General features: G+C 50.0%; 1 protein-coding gene across 1 annotated transcript in view; it reads right to left on the bottom strand.

Annotated features, from left to right (window-relative positions):
• Positions 1 to 20,861, bottom strand: part of LOC144164439 (uncharacterized) — a 105,479-nt gene extending 84,618 nt beyond the window's left edge. The window contains exon 1 of the mRNA XM_077694973.1: positions 20,811 to 20,861. The gene's annotated coding sequence lies outside the window, so the exon portion shown is untranslated. The remainder of the gene's footprint in view (positions 1 to 20,810) is intronic.
• Positions 20,862 to 25,111: the final 4,250 nt, after the last annotated feature.

Raw genomic sequence — 25,111 nt, 5'->3', positions numbered from 1 at the left:
ACAGCTTAGTTGGTGCGGCCGCCGCAAACCGCGCATGGTAGTTTTTCTTCTTTCGCGCTTTGTAAAATAATTATCGATTAGTCAACCGGATAAACGATGAAAAGTGTGCTAATTTGAGCCAGTCTACGCAGTGCAAGCAAAAACGGGAGCTTGAAAAATTCACTTCAGTGTCCCTTTAAGAAAGATTATATTGCATATTGCAATGTCAACAGCGTAGCAATCGCTTCGTCGAAAGTCCATCGCGAGCGCGGATCAGCGTGAACCACATATGCTGTGCGCGCTCCGCATTCGACGTCGGCGCTTCCGTAAACATGACTAATCGGTGAACATAACAAGCATGGTGGTATTGAAAACACGTATTTACTCCCCGATATCGATTTCTATGACAGTCGGTGCCATCCGGGTACGTTTGCATCGCGAAACTGCGGAGCACCACCGGCCCCACCACCACCAGTGCTACTGCTGCTCGCACAGCCGGGGTCGGCATTTTCCGCTCTGGCAGCAAATTAGGACCTAAAATCCGTCCGCAGATGACGAAAACAAAACAGAACACACACCCACACAAGCACTGCGACCGCTGACTTAACACCAAACCATTACGGTTCATTCGGTAATGCATGGGTAAGGTACCTTAGCACGGGTCCGCACGTAAAGAACGGAGCACTTAAAGGGACCCCGAAAAGCTTTATGAAGGTGGCAATCAAATGCATTCAGGTCGTAGAACACATAACGGGGGATTTTTGAGCCAAGTGGGAGCCCCATACATTGTACAGATAATTTGTAAACAAGTTTTGAAGATCGCCTTTCTCAGCCGATGAGCGCGACGCCGCAGCGAGCCGACCGCGGGTGACGCAACGGCGACCGCGGGTGACGCAACGGCGATCGCTGCTGACGAAACGGCGAAGGCGCCCCCCGATTCGCCCATTCGCCGGCAAGGTCGGCCGCCGGCGGCGTCACTGTCATTGGCTTCCGGCTGCTCTTCCTCCTTCCTGCGCGATCCCAAGGCAGAGCGGCAAAGGCGGGTCCGCAGTGATTGACGCGAGCCTAGGCGCAGGAATGTAGCTAGCTGCTTTGAAGGAGGCAGAGAGGGAGGAGGAGTCGATCGGCAAGTGGGGAGAGGTGCATTTAATTGCTTCTGGCGCAGCTAATACTGAATGTAGATCAATAATTCCAACGGCATTGCATCGCTATATTGGTGCTACGTGACAATACAGGCCTTTTGTAACTTTTACAGAAGGCTTTTCTGGGTCCCTTTAACAGCCCAGCCGTGGCCTCCGCGATTTGCTGCCGGCGGCGCGCCGTTGCTCCGGCCGTCCCATTCGGCGCGGAAGCAAGGGGAGCGGTGTAATTTGGCTAACTCCTACACACGCCGCGAGGCGGCGCTGTTAGCCTAAGGTTAGCCTAAGGTAAGGTTAGCCTAATGACGGCGAGGAGCACAAAACAGTATCAGTGCAGCAAGTAGAAATACCATTGGTGAAAGAGTATAAATATTTAGGAGTATGGCTGAACAACAGCGAAGATTACACGCAGGCGCATGAGGCTCACCTTAAGACGAAAGGAAGACGGAACGCGGCTATAATCAAGCATAGAGCCCTCTGGGGATACAGCAAATACGAGGTGGTAAGGGGAGTCTGGAAAGGGGTCATGGTACCAGGATTAACTTTCGCTAATTCGGTTCTGTGCATGAAGTCAGAGACCCAAGTGGGCCTGGAAGTAAATCAGAGGGCGGTAGGCAGATTGGCCCTAGGGGCCCACAGCAAAACTACAAATGAAGCGGTACAAGGGGATATGGGCTGGTCGTCTTTCGAGGCGAGGGAGGCGCAGAGCAAGATAAAGTTTGAGGAGCGACTTCGTGACATGGAGGACGAAAGATGGGCCGCGAGGGTGTTTAAGTACCTGTATTTGAGGAGCGTGGACACGCGGTGGAGACGGAGGACCAGACAGCTGACCAAGCGGTACGGAAAGTCGGTAGGGGAAAGCGGGGTTTACACAACAGTTAAAAAGCAGGTAAAGGCAGCAGAGACGACGAAGTGGGCAGAGAGAATGGAAGCGAAAAAAACCCTGGAGACTTATAGGACAGAGAAACGGGAAATTAAGAAGGAGGGATTCTATGGCAATACGAGAGGCAGTGCGTTGCTCTTCGAGGCACGGGCAGGGTGCCTGAGAACCCGGGCATACACGGGTAGCTACAGGCAGCAGGATGAAACGTGTGCATGCTGCGGCAGTGATCGAGAAACTATAGAACATATTGTCAGGAGCTGCACAGAGATACGGCCACCGTGGGGTGAGGGGGAAACGACGCTGGCGGAGGCTTTGGGATTTGGGGCGAGGGGGAACCTCAACTTCAAGGCCATAGAGGTGGCGAAGAGGCGACTGGAGTGGTGGTGGAGGAAAAGCAGGGAAGGGATGGGTACGCAGGTTGAGTAATCATGCGGACGAGAATTTAGAACAGCGAGGGGAGAAAAAAGGGGGGTGGGGGCGAGGAGTTTAAAACAGAAAAGAGGGAGAAATGGGAGGGAGGAAGCAAATCTATAGGTTAACCTGGGAGTAGGGCATGTAAACGTAATAAAACAGGCAAGTCGATTGCTGACAACCGACGCCCCGATTCAAAGGGAAAGCCACTAATCATCATCATCATGAAGCCAGGCTCGTCTGGCCTACGCTGCCTGCGCTTTGAGTTGTAAATCAGCCTTCGTTGTCGCGTCTTCGGGATAGAAAACTTGAATTTATGGCCTATGTATTTTGACTCGATCCCACAAGTACAAAGTTGTTTAACGTACGTTGTTTAACACCCACGATTGCCTTTGCACGCAGCTTTAGTGGTCGTTTGCTTCAAAGGCGAATGCCGAGAAGGGTTCTGTCATCTCGGGCAGAGTGAATGCCAGCGTGCTTTTTTCGCTGTTACATCATTTTCGCGCGATATCGCTGCGCGAAAATATGCTTTTTTTGCCTTTTAAGTTGTTTCGAACGCTCTGGGTATCCGTTGTGTGTGTGTGTGTGTGCGTGCGTGCGTGCGCGCGCGCGTGTGTGTGTGTGTGTGTGTGTGTGTGCGTGTGTGCGTGCGTGCGTGCGCGAAAACAGCGTAATACCGATAAGCTCTCGTGTATTGTTTATAGGCAGGCGACTACGATAGTCAAATAATGTGTTAGGCTTCCACGGGTACGAATCAATCATATTTTTGTGTTTTATTTAATATGCTTAGGGGTTTCAAGTACCTACTGCAATCACGCTACCAAATTATTGGCCGTGAGTGAAAAAGTCATTATATTCCGCGATGCCTTCGACTCTACATACGTATTTTTTCGAAAGACTGTTTCTGAATTTCTAGATTTGCTAATTTGTGGTCATGACATATTAAGGGAAATATTTTTTTCGGTGAGCAGTTAAGCTGATCACTAATATCTGTATGCACAACATCGGCTGTAAGTAAGTTGTTCGGGATATTAGTGAATAAACACATCAAGTGGAGAACTATAACAATCGTAACTCGGGTAAAGATTTTTATTACATTACTTAGACCACGTCCATTTATGGTAGACTGGAAGTCTCTCTGTACGTTTGCATATGCAAGCATGCATGCCAATAAACGGCGCCAGCACGTTTACCCTGCCTATTGCGGAAGAAATACCGATAGCCATTTGGACAGTATACACTGAACAGATGCTTAAGTATACGACGTCTCTGTTAATAGTATCGCGGTAAAAGTTACGCCAAACGTTTCAAGTAGTGTTGCCATGTCATCTACTTTATCTGTCAAAGACCGCACGTTTAAAGGAGAAAAAAGGAAACGACATAGGGGGTATTTTCGTGTTTACTAATGGTTGGATTTCGGTCGGTTGAATTCCCATAATTTGGTTCTTGCTTGGAACGCACGGAATATGCGTTCCGTGCGTTCCAAACAACATGTACGAGATTTTTAGAAACAAAACCGGAAAACGTGTTGTGTTTTGGAACCATGCGTGACTACAAAAAAGAATACTGCTGTGCAATGAATTCACTTATGCATCACCCCGGGCATAGTCTACGTAAAAAATTCAAAGCACCAGTAACTACCCTTGGCACCAGTAACTACTACTACCTTTCACCTGCATTGGTGTGCGGTAACTTTTTTATTAAACGTCGCACACAGACTGCAAAGGCCGAGTTTTCGTGCTCTGCACCCGCCCGCGCCAGCGAAAACGACCTTAGGCTACGCGCGCCGCGGTGCGGCGGAAAACGGCGAAACAGCCTCTTCGGAATTACGCTCTCTCCGGGTGATTGGAACCATAAGCTAGTGAGAAACTCTATGATTGGAACGGCCGGAGTAGGGTGGCACCCTAGCCGGAGCAACGGCGAGCCGCCGTTAGCCGATCGCGGAGGCCACGGCCCAGTGCGGCGGTTTCGGCAGTCGCTTCATAGACGGCGCTAGTGTCTGGTCAGAAAAAGCCAATGGCGGCGCCCACCTCTAGCAAAGAAAATGGTGTATATCCTGGCATAGTCGAGCTGAGACACTGCTAATTTTTAAAACAAGCTCTGAGGTTGTAATAGGAAACACGTACATGTTTCGTGTTAAACTGTTCGTGACCTGCTACGGTGGCTCAGTCGCTAAGGCGTTGTGCTGCTGAACAAGAGGACGCGGGTTCGATTACGGCCACGGCGGTCGCTTTTCTTACGGAGGCGAAAAGCAAGAACACCCGTGTGTACGAGATTTCGGTGCATGTTAATGATCCCCAGGTCGTCAAAATTAACCTGGAGCCCGCCACTACGGCCCGCCTCATCGCCTGCGTTGCGTCGGTGCGTTAAACCCTACAATCAATCAATCAACCAGTCAAGATTGTACTAATGTGCGTCGGTCATTCAAAACGTTGAGACAATAAAAATTTGCTCCGAGCGTTCAGAGGTGTTCGTGTTCAGATGTTGTTTCACCTGTGATTTGGAGTATTTAAAATAAAGCGTAGTGAAATCTAAATTTCGGAGAATGGGATATTTACAACGTATAAACTGCGAAAAACACGGAATGTCTCTAAAAAATAAACGCCCCCAAACACCCTACGGATTTTACGAAGAATTTACTCCGAAAACCAGAAGCCCTAGTAATAGGCAAGGGATGATTTTTTTTTCTGTTTCCTCGTCGGTTTCACCGACGCTTAAGTTTGGGTTTGGCAAAGAAGGATTTCATCGCAAACGCCTTCAGTTTCGATTGTACTGTTTAGTTTTTCTTCGTGTTTCTTTTTTCCTTCCTGCAGCTATATTTGGATAAATGATTTTAAAAACTATTCGGTGCTTGTTTGTTTATAATAAAATGCGAAACCCCCATTCAAAGACTGCGTAGCTTCGCTTCAACACTGTCACTGAATAATATAATACAAGAAAAAATTGTTACGCAAATTTTATTTTTGGTTTGAGTCATCAATGGCTTGCATAATTTCATTTATAGGGGTACAAGAGGCATTTCAGACCTTTTTTCCTCTTGTATACAAAAACATGGAAATAAAACGTTGGAATACACTCACCGAAGTAACATAGTACGGTGTGTAATTTGAACATTCAACACGCTTGTGCACAATTTTGCACATTCTAGCATGTTTGTTTTAATACCCAAGCAATAGGGTGTTGTGTTAAAACCCCAATCGGCTGTAAATTCTGTACCAGACTTTTAATAGCTGTTGTTGCGGCACCTGACAAACTTGCTTACACCCATTATTCAGTAGCGCCCTCATGTTAGGGTGGCGGGGGGAAATTTGTGTGCTTGAATATTGAGTACACTGTTTCAGCACCCATAAGGACATAAAAATATTTAGTGTAGTTAAACAACTAGTTGAGCCTCTATAAGTGTCGTGAACATACAAAAAAGTAGATATTAACCAGAGCATTGAAACAAATGCCAGTTTTGATGCATCAAATACCATGCAGACACTTCGCAAAGCAGTGTGCCGCCGTCACGGTAGTAGATGCTGTGGCCGCGAGCGGCGCATGCCCTGTTGTCTTCTACCGACTATTACAGATTAACTAATACACCATAACATCGTGAGCAGTCAGATAGGGCATTTCAGGGGTGAAACTTCACAATGCAGTCAGAATTTATGCTCGGCTGATTTCACTGTATTACACATATAAAGGTAAGAGGAGGAGGAAAAAACTTTATTCAAACGCAACATTAAGCGTCGAGAATGTCCCGGGCCAGGTTCACCAACGCCAACTGGTCCGAGAGCTGGTCCGAGGCTAGCCAAGTCCGCCACGTTGAAGGAGGTGGGTGGGGAAAATGTGGGGATTGAATTGCAATGGGGCAGGCGAAAATGCAGTGTTCTAAATTAGCGTATGGTTCGGGACAATTGGGACATGCTGGTGAGTGTCGGATACGATAGAGGAAGGAACGAGCAGGTGTAAGGATGGTATTTAACTGTACGCGTCGAAGAATGCGTAGTTGCGTGGTTGTTAGAGATTTGTCTGGAACAGGAAGTGTACGAAGAGTTTCTCTGATGTTCTTGTAGTGAAGCTTTATTTCTTGTTTGTAGTGGAGAGTAGTGTCCCACGTCGGTGGATAAGGCCAGGGAATCCCAGGCGCCCGGTGCAGAAGTTCGCGGGCGAGGTTATGCACAACCTCATTGCCTGGGATTCCAGCGTGACCAGGAATCCACCTCAGTGTGACAGTGTGGGGACGTAGCTTTGTTAAGGCTTTGCGTAGATCATACTGCAGTTCTTCAGGAATCCTACCCATGTGAATGGCGCGAATAGCTTGCATTGAATCAGTGTATATGGTATATCCTGAGGGGTTAGGGGGCCGTAATGAGAGGTCCTGGATACTGGTGATTATTGGGAGAGTCTCTAGAGTCGCTGTAGGTGGGGGATTAGTGAAAGGACCAAGGGTGTGTGTCACTACTTCATTGCCACTTGCGATGGAATATGCGGCTGCTCCGACGTGCGTCCGTGATGCATCCGTGTAGACTATCGTAGAATCAATTGGATGGACATGATTGACAACGCGGGCACATCGTCTCCCTGGATTGGTATCAGCTGCAACGTTCTTTGGGATGGGAGCTATCCTGAGGTTATCTGGGAGCGGCGCAGGAGGGGTGATGACAGGCAAGTCAATAGGCTTGAGAGCAACTTGGTGAAGGATCCAGTGTCCTTGTTTTGTGCTAGAAAGACGCGCCATTTGCCGGTCTTTACAGTTAAAGTTTGCCATCAGCTTACCCATTTAGTGCGCCGCATTGTCAACAAGCACGCGGGGCTACATGAGGGTCAAGTTAGGCAGCTAGTACATGCCTTAGCTTTAAGTAAACTTCTTTATACAATTCCATATCTTTCTCTGACTTGTCACCAAAGACATCAGATTGAGGTTGCACTTCATACACTGTATAAGACCGCCCTCAACGTTCCAATTAATACGTCCACTCAGCGCCTATACTCTACGGGGCTGTTCTTGCCTCTGGGAGATCTTATATAAAGGTAAGATGAAGACCAAGTACCCATCATTACTCGCCGCGAGCACAAAGTTTAAGTTGACTAAGACTCACTTTACTTCTTACTTTGTTTTGTCTATCCTCAGTCAGTAAATATTCTGTATATGTCTTCCGTGTATATAAACAGTTTTGAAAAACCCTCCATCAACCATCGTCGTTTTGTCATCAGTGCCGCAACCATCAGACACCAACGCAGATCAGCATCAACAACAAAGAACCAACATTTACTGCGTGCTTGCATGTTTTTGTGTTCCTTCGTAACTTTTGTTTACCCCTACATTCTTACTGCTATGAAAAAAAAAATTACAGAAATTTAAGCGCAAATATCTCGTTATGCAAACTTATATACCCTTTTAAATTTGTGTTGGATTTTGTCGCCCTCAGCCCGTTGCAACGAGCTGCCCATAATACGTCATTGGATCTAGTGTGGGAAATGAGCGAGCGGATCGCATGGTCATTCGCTTTTTTCCTAATGACATAGCTTATTTCAGTAAAGTTTGCGTTGAAAGTGGTGTCAGTGTTATTCTAACGGCGCAATCTTTTGAATGATGCAGACCTGCTTTTTGCCTTTACGGCCCCTTTAAAAGGGCAAATGGCCGTTTATTAGGTCACCATAGGTAAGAATGACCGTAGTTTTTTCAAGCTGTTACGAGGAAACGACTTCATTTTGCGCACATCATAACTGACGTCCATTTCAAATTCAATTTTTTCGGTATAGATGGGTTACGGGGCGTGCTGTATAGGGTGTATTCACAGGGCCTTGGACCGCGCGGCGGCGCTACCTGCGCGGCGGCGGCGACGCCATACTTGAGGTTGCACTCCGCCGCGCGGGCAGCGCGTTTCCCGACGCGAAACGTTGTTTGCGGCGCGCTGCTGGCAAGAACGTTCGTGTGGACGGTGTTTTTCTCTGTGTGATTCGTGTGTTTGAGAATGCCTCGTCGTAACGAGTAGCCAGCATTGTTTTCGCTGCGAAATTACGGATGCGCTGTTCACGTCTCCTGCAACCGCAGACCCGAAGCAGGCCGAATGACGAAAGCAAGCGCGCCGTTTTTGTTGTTGTTGTTGTTTCGAAGCGAAGGCCAGGGCAGTGCTTGAAGACGGTATGATTTCGCGCGACGAATGCAACTGTCCGATGGTTTGACAGGCGCGGACAGCGGCGTGCATAGCCCTGTCCGTTTTGGCGATTTCGCGCTATCTCGATTGGGGTACATGTCATTCCCGTGCGCCGATTTCCTTATTTGCTCCGTTGCTTGAAGCGACCGTGGCACGAGTTAGAAAATTTCTTCACCCAAGGCTGCGAGGATATTTGATGTGGTGGCGTGTGAGATGAGGAGCTGGTTTTACCGTGCCACCCAGGCATGTTGCGCGCTTCTTGAGGAGTATGAGAGACGGCGAGGTTCTCTGGCGACAGTGTTCTGTGCGTTGAAAGCACAAAGGTCGTCCATTTGAGCTCCTAATGAAGCGGAACGATTACGCACAGGGTCTGGGTGGAAACCATCGCGGGGTAAGTACGTGATAAAATGACGTATGGTGGCGGTGACAAAGATCCCACTGATGAATTTCAAGTCTTTTTTCTTTCGGTAAAGACAAAGCAGAAATTATAAGCAGAACAAGTCTTGCTACTTCGAAATCAGCGCAGAGGCAAGTGATAAAGGCTGCTCTAGTTTGTCCCTGCATACATTAACGTTAGTCTCTACGCTGTTTTTGAAGTAGTCAGACCCATCGTCAAGCTTTAGTGCCCGATCACGTAACGCGCGCTTGGTCATTAGAGAACAGTCGAAGGCGCCGAAGAAGAATTGCATCAATTTGGATGCCCGCAATTACCTGGGAAGCGAAATTGCATGTACGCGTGCGTTCACCTCAACACTCGAAGTAGCCCATGTTGAGGCTGGGAGCCCAGTATGGTTCGTCTCATCCATAAAGTACGCCGGCTACATTAATTTGTGAACATTTTAAGCGTGCGAATGTTTCAAACATGTGACGAGGGGCGAGGTGAAAGCTCCGACGCCCATCGTCCTGGGGCCCACCTGAATGAAACGGGCTTCAACAGATTCGGTACTGATTAGCCATATTATCGATAACTTCTTTGGGAATTCGTCGAATGAAGACAGACAGCCTTCAAGCACTGCCCTAGCCGTCGCTTCGAAACAGCATAAGAAAAAAAAAAACACGGCGCTTTAATTTTGTCGTGCGGCCTGCTTCGGGTCTGCGGTTGTAGGAGTCCAGCGCAGATCGAATTTTCGAAGCGAGAACAATGCTAGCTACTCGTTACGACGAGGCATTCGCAAACCCACGAATCACGCAGAAAAAACACCGTCCACACGAACGTTCTTGCCAGCACCACGCCGCAAACAACGTTTCGCGTCGGGAAACGCGCTGCCCGCGCGGCGGAGTGCAACCTCAAGTATGGCGTCGCCGCCGCCGCGCAGGTAGCTCCGCCGCGCGGTCCAAGGCCCTGTGAATACACCCTATACCAAAGGTGAAGAGAATTATTTAGATCATTTGGCGACCTTTCACGTGCGCTAAGTTTGGACAGACGACCGTTTTCGTTAGTCGCCTCCCTCACAAGACCGTCCCCAGGGGCAGGAATCTAAACCGCGTCCTTGGGCGCAGCAACGCAACTTTTTGGCCACTGAAACACCGCGGCCGGCAGTACGCGGCGGGCGGGCGGGCGGGCGAGAACGTTAAACACATGGTGTTGCATATAATTGTAGTTGGTCCACCTCAGTGTGTCACACACGGCATCATTTTTTTTCACCGACGTCAGCCAGTGAGGGCCGCAAAGTAGGAACGATATTCTCTAGCCTTTTTGTTCGTTGTTTTCACGATATGATTTAAGTCAGAGGGCCGAAAAGAAAACGCCAAGTTGCAGTTGTACTGCGCACAAAACACTCGTTAATCTGGAGGACATGCACATGGCCTAAGGATCTAGGACTTTGTGAATAGTCAAATAGTGGATTTCAGGGGCGAAACTGTACAATGTAGCTAGAACTGATACTTGGGAGGATTCCCTTTCCATTAAGCTGTCATGAAGACAAAATGCAGCTGTGTCCATTTCGAAGGAAGTAGTCTTTGCTAACTGACTTAGCTCCATTCCAACTATTAAGGGCGTTTTTTAACAGCGAAGCTGTTTAGCAAATCTCAATTATTCGTGTCCGCAGTTAAAACTACCAAGAAATTGCCGAGCGCGCGCACGTAAGCGCGGGCCTTGGGGCGACCGCCCAGCGCCCCCAGCGCACGTTTGTCAAGCGAAGAGCACCCACCTAGAGAGATTGGCCAAGACTGCGGCGACCACCCATCAGTTAAAAAACTAAAAAAAAATCCCAGCGCTCTTGTGTTCGTGCGTTTGACAAGCCAAACACCCCCGTAGGGATACTGACCAATAGTGGCCAAAATGAAAAAAAAAATCTCCAGCGTTCGCTGAAATCCTGGCAACACTCCCTCGAAACGAGAAATACACGTCATAGTGTATTCAAATGTGATGTCCAATGATTCTCACCTAAAAAAATGAAAGTAGCTCACACTTGTAAAGCAACAACGATGGAGTAAGTGTCGCTGCAGAAACGAAAACTCAACTCGGCTGCAATCGCGGACTTAAAACTTCGTTATGGTAGTGAAGATTGCGTAGAGCTTCGCTACCTTCAAGTCTTACGCGTTAGTGCGAGCTTCCTTCATTTTTTAACCAAATAAAAAACACGCAAGAAAGGTAAAAAATTTGAAAAGTCGCAGTACAGTGACGTAGTATTGGCAGTAGTGACGCATTATGGGTTACCACTAAAAGAATAATTATCACCGTGTTAACTACACACATTAGCATAAAAGTGATGCTACCAAACGGCAACTAGGGGCTTCATAATCTCCTAGTCATGTCTCTTGGCTATGCCTTTGGTCGGCGGCCACCGTCACGGAATCTTGTTTGCCCGATCGCACAAGCAAGATTACGTGACGTCATAGAAAATTTGCCAGAAAGTGGCTGGGGAGTAGGCGCTGCGTCATGTTTTCCATATTACCTGGAAATTTTGTTTGAAGTTAGCGATAGCATTTGCATTATTGTTATAGGGACAGAACATTCTTTTTAAATGCGACTAAAGAAATGCAGCTTTCTGCCGGGCAGAAATGACCACGTGCAAAGAGGGGAAATTACTGGAACAACTAATACCTGTGCAACACGCATACGAAAAATGACATTAACTGTTTCAGGCCTTAAGATACCAAATGACATTAACTGGGTGGGCCGTGCTACACGCAAAAATGAAAGGCATTAAATGTTAGGTATGATGGTGATCATGACCAAAAAGAGAAATGCAGTCATATTTTAGAAGGGCTTAAAGGTGTTGTGCCAACAAATTGGTTGCTTGTGCATTCTTTGTTGCAAACGTTTTATATTTCTTTAGAAAGCATGATACGTGTTCTCACATGCACATATCCTGAGTAAAAAATGTATTATTGCACGATTCATGTGAACAGGATTCGGTTTCGGTTTCTGGGCGCCGATTCAAGCAGTGACGTCACAGTGTTGGGAGGACGCTCTGCCACGTGTATATACCATGCGGCGTTGCGGTACGCTGCGACTCTACTGGGGCGTCTGCTCCCGCACACACGTGCTTCACCACGGAAGTAAACACGCCGACTCGTCATGTCAAGCCGCGACAGCTCCGTCACAGACTATTTGTCTGCATCCTCGGATGCAGACAAATGAAAATTATGGATGCGCAAACCATGGAAGTGCAATTGGATATGCAAACCATGCCCCTTAAAAAACCGCAAAAAAATCGGGCCCATCTCCCCGCCAGGGGGACTCGAGTAAATGCGTCGCATAGGGGGTGGGTGTATTGCGTTAACGTTTAGTGTTTGGGGAGTTGGTGGTAGTGAATGCGTTGTATCAGCAGCTTTTTGACGTAGTTTGAATGAGTCAAGGATATAAGGCGTGTTCGTAGCCTCCCATTCTGTGTCGGCTTTGTGGCGCAGTGGGTAGAGCACCATGTACATTGCGTTCCGCCCGCAGGGTCGAGGGATCGAAACCAGGCGCCGGATAGTATTTTTTTTTATATAGTGTAGGGGGAGGGGTGCGGACTACGACTACGGACGTCAACGCGGGTGACATCGTGAGTTACTGAAATGCTCTGCATTAAAAAAAAATCTTCCAACGCCGTGAATCGAACCCGCAACGCTGACCGAACGGGCGCGACGCGCGAGACCACTGCACCACCGGACAAATGGTACGGCGTCTCGAAATAGCCGGTGTAATAGATGGAGACACATCCTTCGAGTAGTACGTCGGTGTTTACTAGCTAGTGTACAGAATTCCTGGCTGGGAAACTGAAATTTTTAAGTGCAATGCACTTCTTAAGCGACCCTGAACCTGCGTCCACCGGCGATGTCCGCGCACGTGGAGATGGGCGCGCGCAGCCTGGCCGCTGACATAGCACATACAAACGTAGGGGATTGGCCAGGAATCTCCTCGTCTTCCTTGGCAACGGGGGGGAGATGGGCGCGCGCTGCCTGGCCGCTGACATGGCACATACCCACGTGGGGGATTGGCCAAGAATTGGGCGTGAGAAGGGCTAATGCACCTGCTTAAAGGAGTACTGACACGAAATTTCAAAGCTGAGATCCGCTCTAGCAATCAAGTACAACGACAACACAAATAGGTGTCTGTGAATAAATGCATCTCTCTTTCTTTGTAGTTGTGTGTGTGTGTGTGATCTCTCTTTCGCGAACATTACCGAACCGCGCAAATTCAACTCGTGCATTCGCACTTTCACATCCTTCCCCTCGGGGAAATGCGGGGAATTTTTTAAATAGCGCTTGCGCATCAAGGTTCCGCGAAGCCCCCACAATAGCTTGTCGCCATCAACTCTGCTCCTTCGCGAAAGCGCTCACAAAAATAAGTGTGCCCGGCTGCCAAGCCTATTTTGCACTGTAGGAACAGTGCTTGCCATACTATGGTTTTACGTTTTACGTGAAAAACGCTGGCCGATATTGATCTCTTATTACCCAAATTACCCTACGTATCTCTTCTTCTGCACAAAACTGACCTTATATTTTCTACAGGTGAGCCGATCGCACACGCATATGCAGTTTGCAGTTCAGGGGTAGCGGCGTTGCCGAAGAGCACGGCTGTTAAGTTCGGGCTCCGCATGTAATTAAGTAAGGCCGCCGGAGGCTCATGTATCCGCTTCGCCTCTGCTGGTAGCTGCTTTCCCGTGTCCCTTTCATGTAGCCGCACGGACGCCAAGTTCGGAGACGCGGAGAGCGTGTGTTGTGCCCGTCCTTTTGTGTGTCAAAGGACGGGGGCGTTTAGCCTGAGTATCTCTGTCGCGTCGGAGGTGGCTGGGTCGTTCATCATAACAAGCTGAAGGGATGCCAGATTGTCGTATCCCTTAGTGTTGAAATACGCGCGGTGTAAGTTTGGAGAATATTCGACTCCGGTGGCGGCGTTGGTCGTTGACGGGTCAATCGCCTCGGAGACGACCGAGTGGACCTGAAGCGCGTCTTCCGGTGGGACTGGCGGCAGGCGGCGGCGCCCTTCGTCTGGGAGGCGATTAGCAACCCTCATTGTCCCGTCGCGCGTGCAGACGCACGGCGTCGCGGGAGGCGTCGCGCGGAGGGAGGTCCGCCGCGCGAATACTGCTCCAAATCCTCGGCTTGGCTTTTAGCGGATGCCGCCCGCTGAACGTAATGGTTGGTCCACTTAAGCCGCCGATGTCCTGTATTTGCTGGCCGGGTGCAACAGCGTGCGGGGGAAATGCACTTTGAGTGCATAAGAGAGAGGGTTGGGTCACGTGACCGCAGGTGGGTACACATGCGTGATTGGCTGGTTCCTGTGGCAAATCAATGGGTTTCTAATAATTGTTTAAAGGGTTTTTCTCTCTTTCTTGTACGCCCCCTTTTTGGAGGCGGGGTTTTTGTTATCAAAACCGGAGTGTTGGGTTTTCTCGGGGTCGGTAGAGAGGGGATCTAGGTCAGTATAGATCTCGGCCGAACAGGCTGCTGCTTTCAGAGTGACAATGTAACCGTCACTCTGATCTGATGTAAACTTGGAGTAATGTAAATAGTGTAAATAAACCTAATATCCAGCAAGGAAAGCAGTCCTCATCCCTCACCCGCTCCAAGCATCGGTCGTCGGTCATCGGAGCGAGTCGAGATCGTCCTCTCGGCTCGCGCATCAAAAGAACATCACTATTTCGTCTCCATCAGCTCGCCGAGAAGATGCAGAGGCGAAATTTAACTGGCGCAGTAGACAGGATGACCACGACCATGGGCTGGAGCTGGTGGGGCATTCCGGAGAGACTCCTTCGACGCAAGGTTCGGCCCCGACCAACAACGAGCCCGACTCCAAGCATTGCCGAGGCGGCACCTCAGCGGGAGGCCTCGGGAGCTCCGGCTCAGTGCGGCAGCAGCCGCGATTCAACGGCAACGGGGCGACACCTCAGCGGGAGGCCTCGTGAGCTCCAGCCCAGGGCGGCATAAGCCGTGGTTCAACGGGACGACACCTCAGCGGGAGGCCTCGTGGGCTCCGGGGCGACACCTCAGCGGGAGGCCTCGTGGGCTCGGGCCCGGGGTGGCGTTAGCCATGGTTCAACGGGGTGACACCTCAGCGGGAGGCCTCGTGGGCTCCGGCCCAGGGTGGCGTAAGCCGTGGTTCAACGGGGCAACACCTCAGCGGGAGGCCTCATGGGCTCGGGCCCGGGGCAGCGTCAGCCGTGGTTCAACGGGGCGACACCCCAGCGGGAAGCCTCGTGGGCTCCGGCCCAGGGTGGCGTAAGCCGTGGTTCAACGGGGCGACACCTCAGCGGGAGGCTCGTGAGCTCCGGCCCACGACGGCGTGAGCCGTGGTTCAACGGGGCGCACCTCAGCGGCAGACTTCGTGGGCTCCGGCCAGGGTGGCGTTAGCCGTGGTTCAACGGGGCAACACCTCAGCAGGAGGCCTCGTGGGCTCGGGCCCGGGGCGGCGTCAGCCGTGGTTCAGCGGGGCAACACCTCAGCGGGAGGCCTCGTGGGCTCCGGGGCGACACCTCAGCGGGAGGCCTCGTGGGCTCGGGCCCGGGGCGGCGTCAGCCGTGGTTCAACGGGGCGACACCTCAGCGGGAGGCCTCGTGGGCCCCGGTCCAGGGTGGCGTAAGCCGTGGTTCAACGGGGCAACACCTCAGTGGGAGGCGTCGTGGGCTCGGGCCCGGGGCGGCGTCAGCCGTGTTTCAACGGGGCGACACCCCAGCGGGAGGCCTCGTGGGCTCCGGCCCAGGGTGGCGTAAGCCGTGGTTCAACGGGGCAACACCTCAGCGGGAAGCCTCGTGGGCTCGGGCCCAGGGTGGCGTAAGCCGTGGTTCAACGGGGCGAAACCTCAGCGGGAGGCTCGTGGGCTCCGGCCCTAGGGCGGCGTAAGCCGTGGTTTAACGGGGCAACACCTCAGCGGGAGGCCTCGTGAGCTCCGGCCCAAGGTGGCGTAAGCCGTGGTTCAACGGGGCAACACCTCAGAGGGAGGCTCGTGGGCTCCGGCCCGGGGCGGCGTGAGCCGTGGTTCAACGGGGCGACACCTCAGCGGGAGGCCTCGTGGGCTCAGGCCCAGGGTGGCGTAAGCCGTGGTGCAACGGGGCGCCACCTCAGCGGAAAGCTCGTGGGCTCCGGCCCGGGGCGGCGTGAGCCGTGGTTCAACGGGGCGACACCTCAGCGGGAGGCCTCGTGGGCTCCGGCCCAGGGAGCACGGCCCCATCCCAGCGACGAGAGCGGCGCATCGGGTCCACGAGCTGCTGCATCAGCGACACTGCGACCCGGCCGAACTCGGAGTGAGCGCAGGTGGGCCCTGATTTGTTTTCTCCGGGTTCACCATGGCCACTATGCTAACGGGATGTCGCGGCACCGAAAGGTTAGTGCCATTATGCTCGAGATTGAGGAGTTGAGAGCGGAGATAGCCCTCAAGAATGCGCAGCACGCTTTCGAAAAAGCAAGGCTAGCGGGTAGCAGGGGCGTGGGTAGCTGGTCCGAATGGACAGCTGAAGAGCTTAGCGCTCAATTAGCCGAAGGGCGAGCGGAGATCGCTTACGAAAAAGCGAAGCTTCGCAGGATTGGTAGACTCGACGACGACACCAATGTTTTTACAGTGTTCGTTCCTTCGTAGGCACTTCGGACGCCACGGGATAAGGAGAGTGGGAATGCTGTGGAGGGGGCCGAAGCCACCCCAGTTGTTGAGCAACACGGTAGCGTTCCCACTGCTACAGATGAGATCGTAGAATCTCGCGAGGCAGATGTCTTAGCTGCCGAACTTCTTTCTGTGGAGGCGGACAATGAACAGGCGTCTGTCGCCGAGGCAGCACAAGGGGCATGCAAGGGCAGCGGAACGGCGTGCCTAATTGTTGAGCTTCCGTGCGCAAAGCATGAAGGTGCAGGCGGCCCGCGGCGTCTTGCGCGTAGGTCGATTCCGACGGGCCCAAGAACGCGGAAGGCGGGGGCAGGTGTGGCGGCGCAGGTGCGACAACGCGTTACCGCCGCGTAGGACGTTCCTTTTCTCCCGGGAGCACAGGGCGCCGCGTGCCGAACCAGGGTTTGTGTAGAATCAGCTGGTGGCGTATGAAACGGAATCGGCTTCCGTGCGACGGTCGGTGTGTGCCGCCGTGGAAAGGGGCGTTTGTGCTGAATAGTGTGCAGTGCTAGACAGGAATGGTTCAGTGTTGTTTGTCGCACACTTAGTTGTTAGCGTATTTTTTTTCTCTAGGTGTGCAGGGATCGCTCAGATGAGGATTACTGTTAGTTTTACCTGTACTGTCGTTCTCCCCTTGTTAGTTTTTTTTTGTGTGTTTGTGCATGTGTTTGGTTGTGTTCAGCTGTCGTAAGGCGTGTGATTTGCGAGTAGGCCAGCTTGGCAGAACGCTGTCTTCTTGAGGACTAGAGCCGCTGTTACAGCACGGTAGGGAGTTTACCTCTGGGTACAATGGCGAGTGCCTTTCTTTATTTGTGCTCGTTGGCATGTGGTCATGGTGGGCCATGGAATGTGCAAGTAGGGCCCCCTTGTGGCGCTTGTGGGCGAACGAGTGTCTGAAGTGCTGAAAAATGAACTTTCAGTGAATCGCATGTGGACAGCAAGTGGACCGCAACCGGGACGAACAATCTGTGTCGCATTACGAAAGAACCGGCGTCCGCAAGTGCGTGAAGAGACGCTGAACTTCCTTAAACGTTTTTTTTATTTGTACAGGACTAGCCTCATTTTGTGCGTTTGGGTTTTGTTCGGGTGTTTTTTTTCTTTCCTTAGAGTGAAAGAATGTTCCTGCATGCGCTTAACGTTTAAGAGTGGATGGTGTCATTCATTCAGTTGTCAAGTTTGAACATTTACACCCTTCGTGGGGTTGGTTGCCTTTAATGGTAGAGGGTTTCACGAGTTTGTTCTCACGGGCCCGGTAGATGAGCGCTTTCGTTTATTGTTTGAGGTTGCGGAAGGTACGGCCAGGCCAGGGCACTAAGCATGCCGTGTTGTATCCGATTCTGGTGCAGTTGGCCGGCGCGTTGTGCTGGTTAGGTTGGTCTGTGCCGGGGTAATTTTGGATTGTTGTATTGTGTTGTATGTTGTATTGTACTCGCGTTGTAGTGTACTCGTGTAACGGCTTGAGTGTGTTTTTTTAGTTCTGGCTCTGCAGTAAGACATAACGTGCAGGAGAGTTAATGTTGTACGTACAGCTAGTGTACGGACAACATTCTTAGTGCGGAGGTGTTAAGTTCGGGCTCCGCATGTAATTAATTAAGGCCGCCGGGGGCTTATGTATCCGCGTCGCCTCCGCTGGTAGCTGCTTTCCCGTGTCCCTTTCATGTAGCCGCACGGACGCCAAGTTCGGAGACGCGGAGAGCGTGTGTTGGGCCCGTCCTTTTGTGTGTCAAAGGACGGGGGCGTTTAGCCTGAGTATCTCTGTCGCGTCGGAGGTGGCTGGGTCGTTCGTCATAACAAGCTGACGGGAAGCCAGATTGTCGTATCTCTTACTGTTGAAAGCGCGCGCGGTGTAAGTTTGGAGAATATTCGACTCCGGCGGCGGCGTTGGTCGTTGACGGGTCAATCGCCTCGGAGACGACCGAGTGGACCTGAAGCGCGTCTTCCGGTGGGACTGGCGGCAGGCGGCGGCGCCCTTCGTCTGGGAGGCGATTAGCAACCCTCATTGTCCCGCCGCGCGTGCCGACGCACGGCGTCGCGGGAGGCGTCGCGCGGAGGGAGGTCAGCCGCGCGAATACCGCTCCAAGCCCTCGGCTTGGCTTTTAGCGGATGCCGCCCGCTGAACGTAATGGTTGGTCCAGTTTAGGCCGCAGATGTCCTGCATTTGCTGGCCGGGTGCAACAGCGTGCGTGGGAAACGCACTTTGAGTGCATAAGAGAGAGGGTTGGGTCACGTGACCGCAGGTGGGGACACATGCGTGATTGGCTGGTCCCTGTGGCCAATCAATGGGTTTCTAATAATTGTTTCAAGGGTTTTTCTCTCTTTCTTGTACGCCCCCTTTTTGGAGGCGGGGTGTTTGCTATCAAAACCGGAGTGTTGGGTTTTCTCGGGGTCGGTCGAGAGGGGATCTAGTTCAGTATAGATCTCGGCCGAACAGGCTGCTGCTGTCAGAGTGACAATGTAACCGCCACTCTGATCTGATGTAAACTTGGAGTAATGTAAATAGTGTAAATAAACCTAATATCCAGCAAGGAAGGCAGTCCTCATCCTCCACCCGCTCCAAGGATCGGTCGTCGGTCATCGGAGCGAGTCGAGATCGTCCTCTCGGCTCGCGCATCAAAAGAACATCACTATTTCGTCTCCATCAGTTCGCCGAGAAGACGGAGAGGCGAAATTTAACTACGTCCGAAGCGTCGAACGCCAAATACGGATCGCATTAGCGCTAGTGTTGAGTTGTATGAGCTTCATGGACTTTACTGAGTTTATTACACTCCAGAAACTAACAAAATAGAGCCACATTCATTGCGGCACGAATGTTGCGGGACGCAGTTTTCGCTTCTCAGTCGATTCCCGGCGACGCGTTGCGCGACCAGTCGGGCGACCGGTTTTGTTGGCGTCTTCGGTCGGCGAGTCTGTCAAACTACGGCGACTTTCCACCGGCCGACGTGTTTGTGTCGCCGTCGGCGTAGTGTGACAACGCGGTCTGGCAATTCAGCAGTTGGGCGATCGTTTGGCGGCTCGTCGGCGTCGCCGTCGCGCTGTCGTCGCCGTCGTGTCGGCCTAGTGTGTCTGCTACTACTACTAGGTGATTCGGGTGAAAAGGAAAGGAAGTGCACTGGGGATATGTCTGATACGACCAAGCGACCAAACAAACTGTGGTAACTGGAGTTCACGTTGACGTCGCTCGAGTCGCTCACGTGGTGTGACGTCACAAACTTTGTTATGCTGGCAATTCACTGACGTCATGGTTAGTGGTGCTAGCGAGGGGTCCCGATTTCCAGAAGAGCTTTTAGGTACTTTTTAGAAGCGAATGAAAATATATATTAAGCGCTTGCTGTACCCGGCACTTCGTGTTGAGGGTCCTTGCATACAGAGAAAGCCTACAGGAGGCTTTTTAAAGACTTAAAATTTGGTGGCACAACACCTTTAACGTACAGAAAAATGTCTTACAAGGCTTAAAAATGTTTTATGTGAAAGAAAACGTTACAAAAATTTGTGTTTTCTTAAAAATGGTGTGAGCCATTAATTTCTAAAAGTGACTTCAGCAGCTGCCGTCGCCTGCCAGCGGTAGTCAAATCGGAAAAATTTTACACGACGACGTAACACGATGTTTTGCCTTTTGCCGCTGTTTTAATGCACTTGGTCTATTCGCCTCCAAAAGCGCACAAAAAATCGTCTTATTTCGGAGTGCCTCTACGCTTCCCCGTCAACACTCTGGTGCTGAGCGTTTCGTTGGTTTTATTTGGTCCTCATCGCGACCGAGAGTAGGCAGATTTGAGGCTTTCGTAAAGGTAAATGAGTTGTGCGGAACTCCCTTAACCAAAAATGACATTAAAGCGGATGACATTACATTTTGAGTGCAGCAGCGAATTAATGACATTGAAACTTAAGCCATTAACACTTAATTTCATTTTTCGTGTGCCTGTGGCACGGGTACAAATCCAACAAAATGATTCTCGCCCTAAAAGCAACGCCGTGATAGACAGCAGACATATCGCAATTCCGGTAGTCATATTTTGCGGCCCACACTGGCGCTGTGCGGCTTAGAAAGATCCTGCGTGCGACTGGGCACAGGAAGGCACAAAAGCCTCGTTGTGTCTCAAAGATGTATATTTATCGAGAAACTAACTATAGAAGAAAGTTAAATGGAACACCAGTTCTGTTTCAGACTTCCCACTTCGGTACACAGCTGTATCCGCCCCTAGGGAGTTTTCCGTCGCATGGCAAGAACATACCTCTCAAGAGCGATGCGCCGTCAGCTTGCAGCAACGGCTTGGTTTGCGGCGAGCATGGGACGTGGCAGGAAACGGCTGGTATACGTGCGATAGCTTCCCGATAAACGCCGTGTTACTGTCCCACCTACGCGTGGGCGACCTTCGCGGCGGAAGTGGGAAGGAGGACCTCGAGCAATCATCTCAGGACAAGCGTACTCGTCTGGCGTCAAGCGGAGGCGTTCGTTGAATAGGCGTGCGCCATGGCTTTACAATTGATTCTTTTTGTCACCAAATGTCCTAGAATTATCCTTTTATGAATTTATTGCCTTTCATACTTCTAGTATTATCTCTCGGTGGCCATTCCGTAACCCCGAGTGTTCTATAAGTGTTCGGTGAAATACATTCATGGAAAAGTATATTGCGGCTGCATTGCGTAACCCATGCTAATCTATTGCTTAGTATTCGCGAAAGTCAATACCCTGAGTGGAGCAGAAGAGGAAGCACCGTGAGACATTCGCGGTCGCCGCACGAAGTACTGTAATGAAGTCACAATGCTTTGCAAGGTGCTTTTAGAGCGAAAAATAGACTACGCCACATTTTTGAAGGTCACTCGTTGCGTAGCAAGGACCAGCCGCCGGCGCACAAGCTGCGCCTTACTAATTGCTTCACTTTTTCACAGCTACACCGATGGGGTGTCAAGTGACGATGCGAGACGTTGAAAGACTGATATATGAAAACACTGAGTTTACACACGATACACACAAAAACACACACGCTACTTTGCCCGTGCGTGTTTCCTCAGTCTCGGCATCAGTTCCGCACCGGCTGGGCTATGTCTGCGTGGCGTTCAAAGCGAAGGTAGGAATTCAATGATTTAGTAAATGTAGCTGTGATGGAGGCTGCGAAATCTCAAGCAAAAGCAAAATTTTGCGAAACACTGGGCATATTCCTTGCTTTCGCTCGCGGCAATTAGATTTAGAAATGCTAATCCAGAGCCATTTTTGTGTTATTTGGGCATTTGAGATTCTGATAGTTTCATATATGACAATATTAGAATCTGACTTCATTACAGGTCGATTTAACTATAGTTAATATCGACCTTTCATAGTTAATATCGACGTTTCGTGGGTTCACTTGCGGATTAAAGAGGTTAAGCATCCAGGCAACCCGTTAACTGTAGCCCTGTAGGCTTGCTAGTGTGTAGTGTCAGCTAAGTCAGCGGAGAGGATGGAGCGAGGAAAGCAGCCATTTCAAAAGAACTGTCCCCACCAAAAAAGGGCTTGTAAATTATCTAAAAGAACATTGAAAAAATAATTTACGAATTGTACATTTTAATTTGGAAAGGTAAATACTATGTTTGCAACTCAGTTCAGTGTTCGCTTACGGAGAAAACGTATGTCAACAGTGCAATTATGCATGTTCACTGACGTTTTTATTTTGCGGCCACAATATTTCACAATTTTTTTCCTTTTTGCTAACAAAATAATGTCATTATTCCAGATATAAAGGGGGACAAGAAAGAAGAGAAAGAGAGAAATAGCACAGGGAGATGTTATCCGTTTCAAAAACTCAATTATATAAAGCGACGAGTTCGACATGGGAGCAGGGTAAATATAATAAACGTACGGATACAACACGTCTTCTTTGGTCGAAGTCACAATGCAGAGAACCCCACCCTTTCTAGGCTAGACCCCCGAAGGCGGTCCACTGTGCGAATCGGGTTTCGGAGAGTTTGGCTGTCCGTTCTTGATGCTTTTATACTTTGCTGTTGGTCCTGAGGGGATTTTTTAAAACGTTAAACTTATTAAGAACCTAAAGAGGTGTTGAGACTACCCAAAAACATCTTGTCTAAATAGAGTTCCAAGCCATGCTGTAGTGGATTCTTATGTATCGCTCTAAAGCGACATAGTTGTTCTTTGAATAAGGAGGCTAGGTTACCCAGGTCGGTTCAGTGGCATACGGCAGCTGCGCTAGTGTCTCCTATCAAGCGCTCAACTACTAAGAAACAAATAAGATGTTATAACAGGGCTGACTACGCAAGCATTAACAATGAACTGTTGTCATTTACTGATAACCTCTTGGAAGAACACGCATCGCGTGCAGTTGAAGATAATTGGTTCATGTTCAAAAATGCACTTACTAACAATCAACAGGTTCATTCCAACCATCAACACAAAAACAAAAAACACCGCTCCTTGGTATAACCAGCAGCTTCGACGCCTGAATAACAAAAAGAAACGCCTTTACCGCCGCGCCAATAAAAAAGATCCCCTGGCTGCATTACAAAAAGTGTGATAAGGAATATCAGTCACTGCTCGCATCAACTCGCCGTCCTTTTTTCAAACATGACTTCTCATCTATTCTAAAAAAACACCATCGGAAATTTTGGCGTGTGATAAATCCTGTTAATCATCTTGAAATCGTCCTCGCTGACAGTACCAACGATGTCATTTTCATGTCTGAGTGTGCAGAGGTTTTGAATGATGCATTTGTATCAGTATTTACGTGTGAAGACATCACGTCATGCCCGAAAGTTAACATTATTCCTGATATCAGCATGCCAGAAGTAATAATCAGTGAAGCGGGTATATTTTCATTACTAATCGACTAAATATTTCTACTGCTTCTGATCATGTGGGCTTCAATAACAAAACACTCAAACATTTATCATCTAGCATTTGTCCCATACTGTGTGCTCTTTTTTCCCAATCGTTATCATCAGGTTGCATCCCCCATGACTGGCAAGTTGCAAAAGTCATTCCCATCTTCAAATCCGAAGAACGCTCTTAACCCCTAAACTACCGTCCCATCTCGTTGAACAGAAACATTTGTAAACTCCTGCATACACACACAAATACACACACAAATTATTAACTACCTGGAGAATCATACTATTATACATAAATACCAACATGGTTTTCGCGGAGGGTATTTTTGTGACACACAGCTTGCCGGTTCCATTCATGACATTCATTCATCTCTCGACGGTGGATCCTAAGTTGACGCTATTTTTCTTGATTTTTCGAAAGCTTTTGACCGTTTTTACGAATCGGCCAGCGCCGCAGTACTTCCCCGCATCACTCCTCGGCTTTGCGGCGAAGCCACTACGTGCGCCTTTGAAAACAGGCTCCACCATGTCGGTGACAAGTTGCGACAGGCCGCGTCAGACGCTTCGCTTTCGGCGCATTTCAAAACTTCGGCGGCTGCCGGCGAGGCTCGTTTCCACGCTCTTCAAGGACACAGGGGCCCCGCAAACTCAGCGAAGTCCTCCTCTCTCCCCTCTCCCGGACTCAACGTGCGCCGAGGCTATGAACAGCTTACGAACTCTGGAAAGAGCGTTGTGTGTGTCTGTGACGTTCGTGCGTGTTGCAGCTTGTTGCGTTTTGACCGTTACCGCTTTTGGGTATAAATAGACCCCCGCAAGCGTTGTAAACCATTCCTGTTAGAGCAGCGAATCGATGCTGTCGCTCTGCTCGAGTCCTGTATTGTAACCTCGCCCGTCGGGGCATTGTTCTTTGGCTTCGGCTCACCTCTCGCTATGAAGTAAACAGTTACGTTAGCCTACGGCTTCTGGACTTCTTCACGGCTGCAACAGCGGCTGGCCGCTCGCATCATACACGCTACCACTCGAATGTCCGAGGCCACGGAGCTCGGATCGGGTGCCCCCACTCGGTCGCAACACCGTGTTCCTCATCACAGGCTCCTCGCTAAACTTTGTGGGCTTAACATTCACTCTAACTTTTTATCATGGGTAAAATATTTTCTTTCGTCGCGAATACAGTGCACGTTTGCGAACAATTACTCGTACCTGTTCTTTCAAACGTGTAACTTCTGGAGTCCCCCAGGGCAGCGTACTGGGACCTTTTATTTTTAATCAACATTAATGATTTTCCATCCTGTGTCTTTTCCCAAATAAGAATTTTTGTTGATGACTGTGTGATTTACCGAATAATTTCGTGTGATAACGACCGTAAAACTTAGCAAACCGATCTTAACGCTATCAATGCATGGTGCTCATCTTGGCTAATGACCCTAAACCACTCCAAAACTAAGTATATGTCCTTTACTAATCACGACTACCGAGTTCCTACTTCCTACATGCTTGATAATATTGCCATTGACTTCGTCTCTACTTATACATACCTGGGAATTCACTTACAGCCTGACCTGTCATGGCATTACCACATAAAACACACTCTTGCTTTCGCTAGTCGCTCCTTCGGTTTTCTCAAGCGTAACCTTAAACATGCTCCTTCTAACATTCGAAAACGTGCCTTAAATTTACTTCGCTAATACGTCCTAAAATAGAATATGCATCAGCC

Source organism: Haemaphysalis longicornis, unplaced genomic scaffold, assembly GCF_048455015.1.
Source record: "Haemaphysalis longicornis isolate Haplotype H1 unplaced genomic scaffold, Haemaphysalis longicornis Haplotype H1 scaffold_13, whole genome shotgun sequence".
In the NCBI taxonomy this organism is placed as follows: Eukaryota; Metazoa; Arthropoda; class Arachnida; order Ixodida; family Ixodidae; genus Haemaphysalis; species Haemaphysalis longicornis.
Note: the sequence above shows the minus strand (reverse complement) of the source record. Positions and strands in the feature narration are given on the sequence as shown.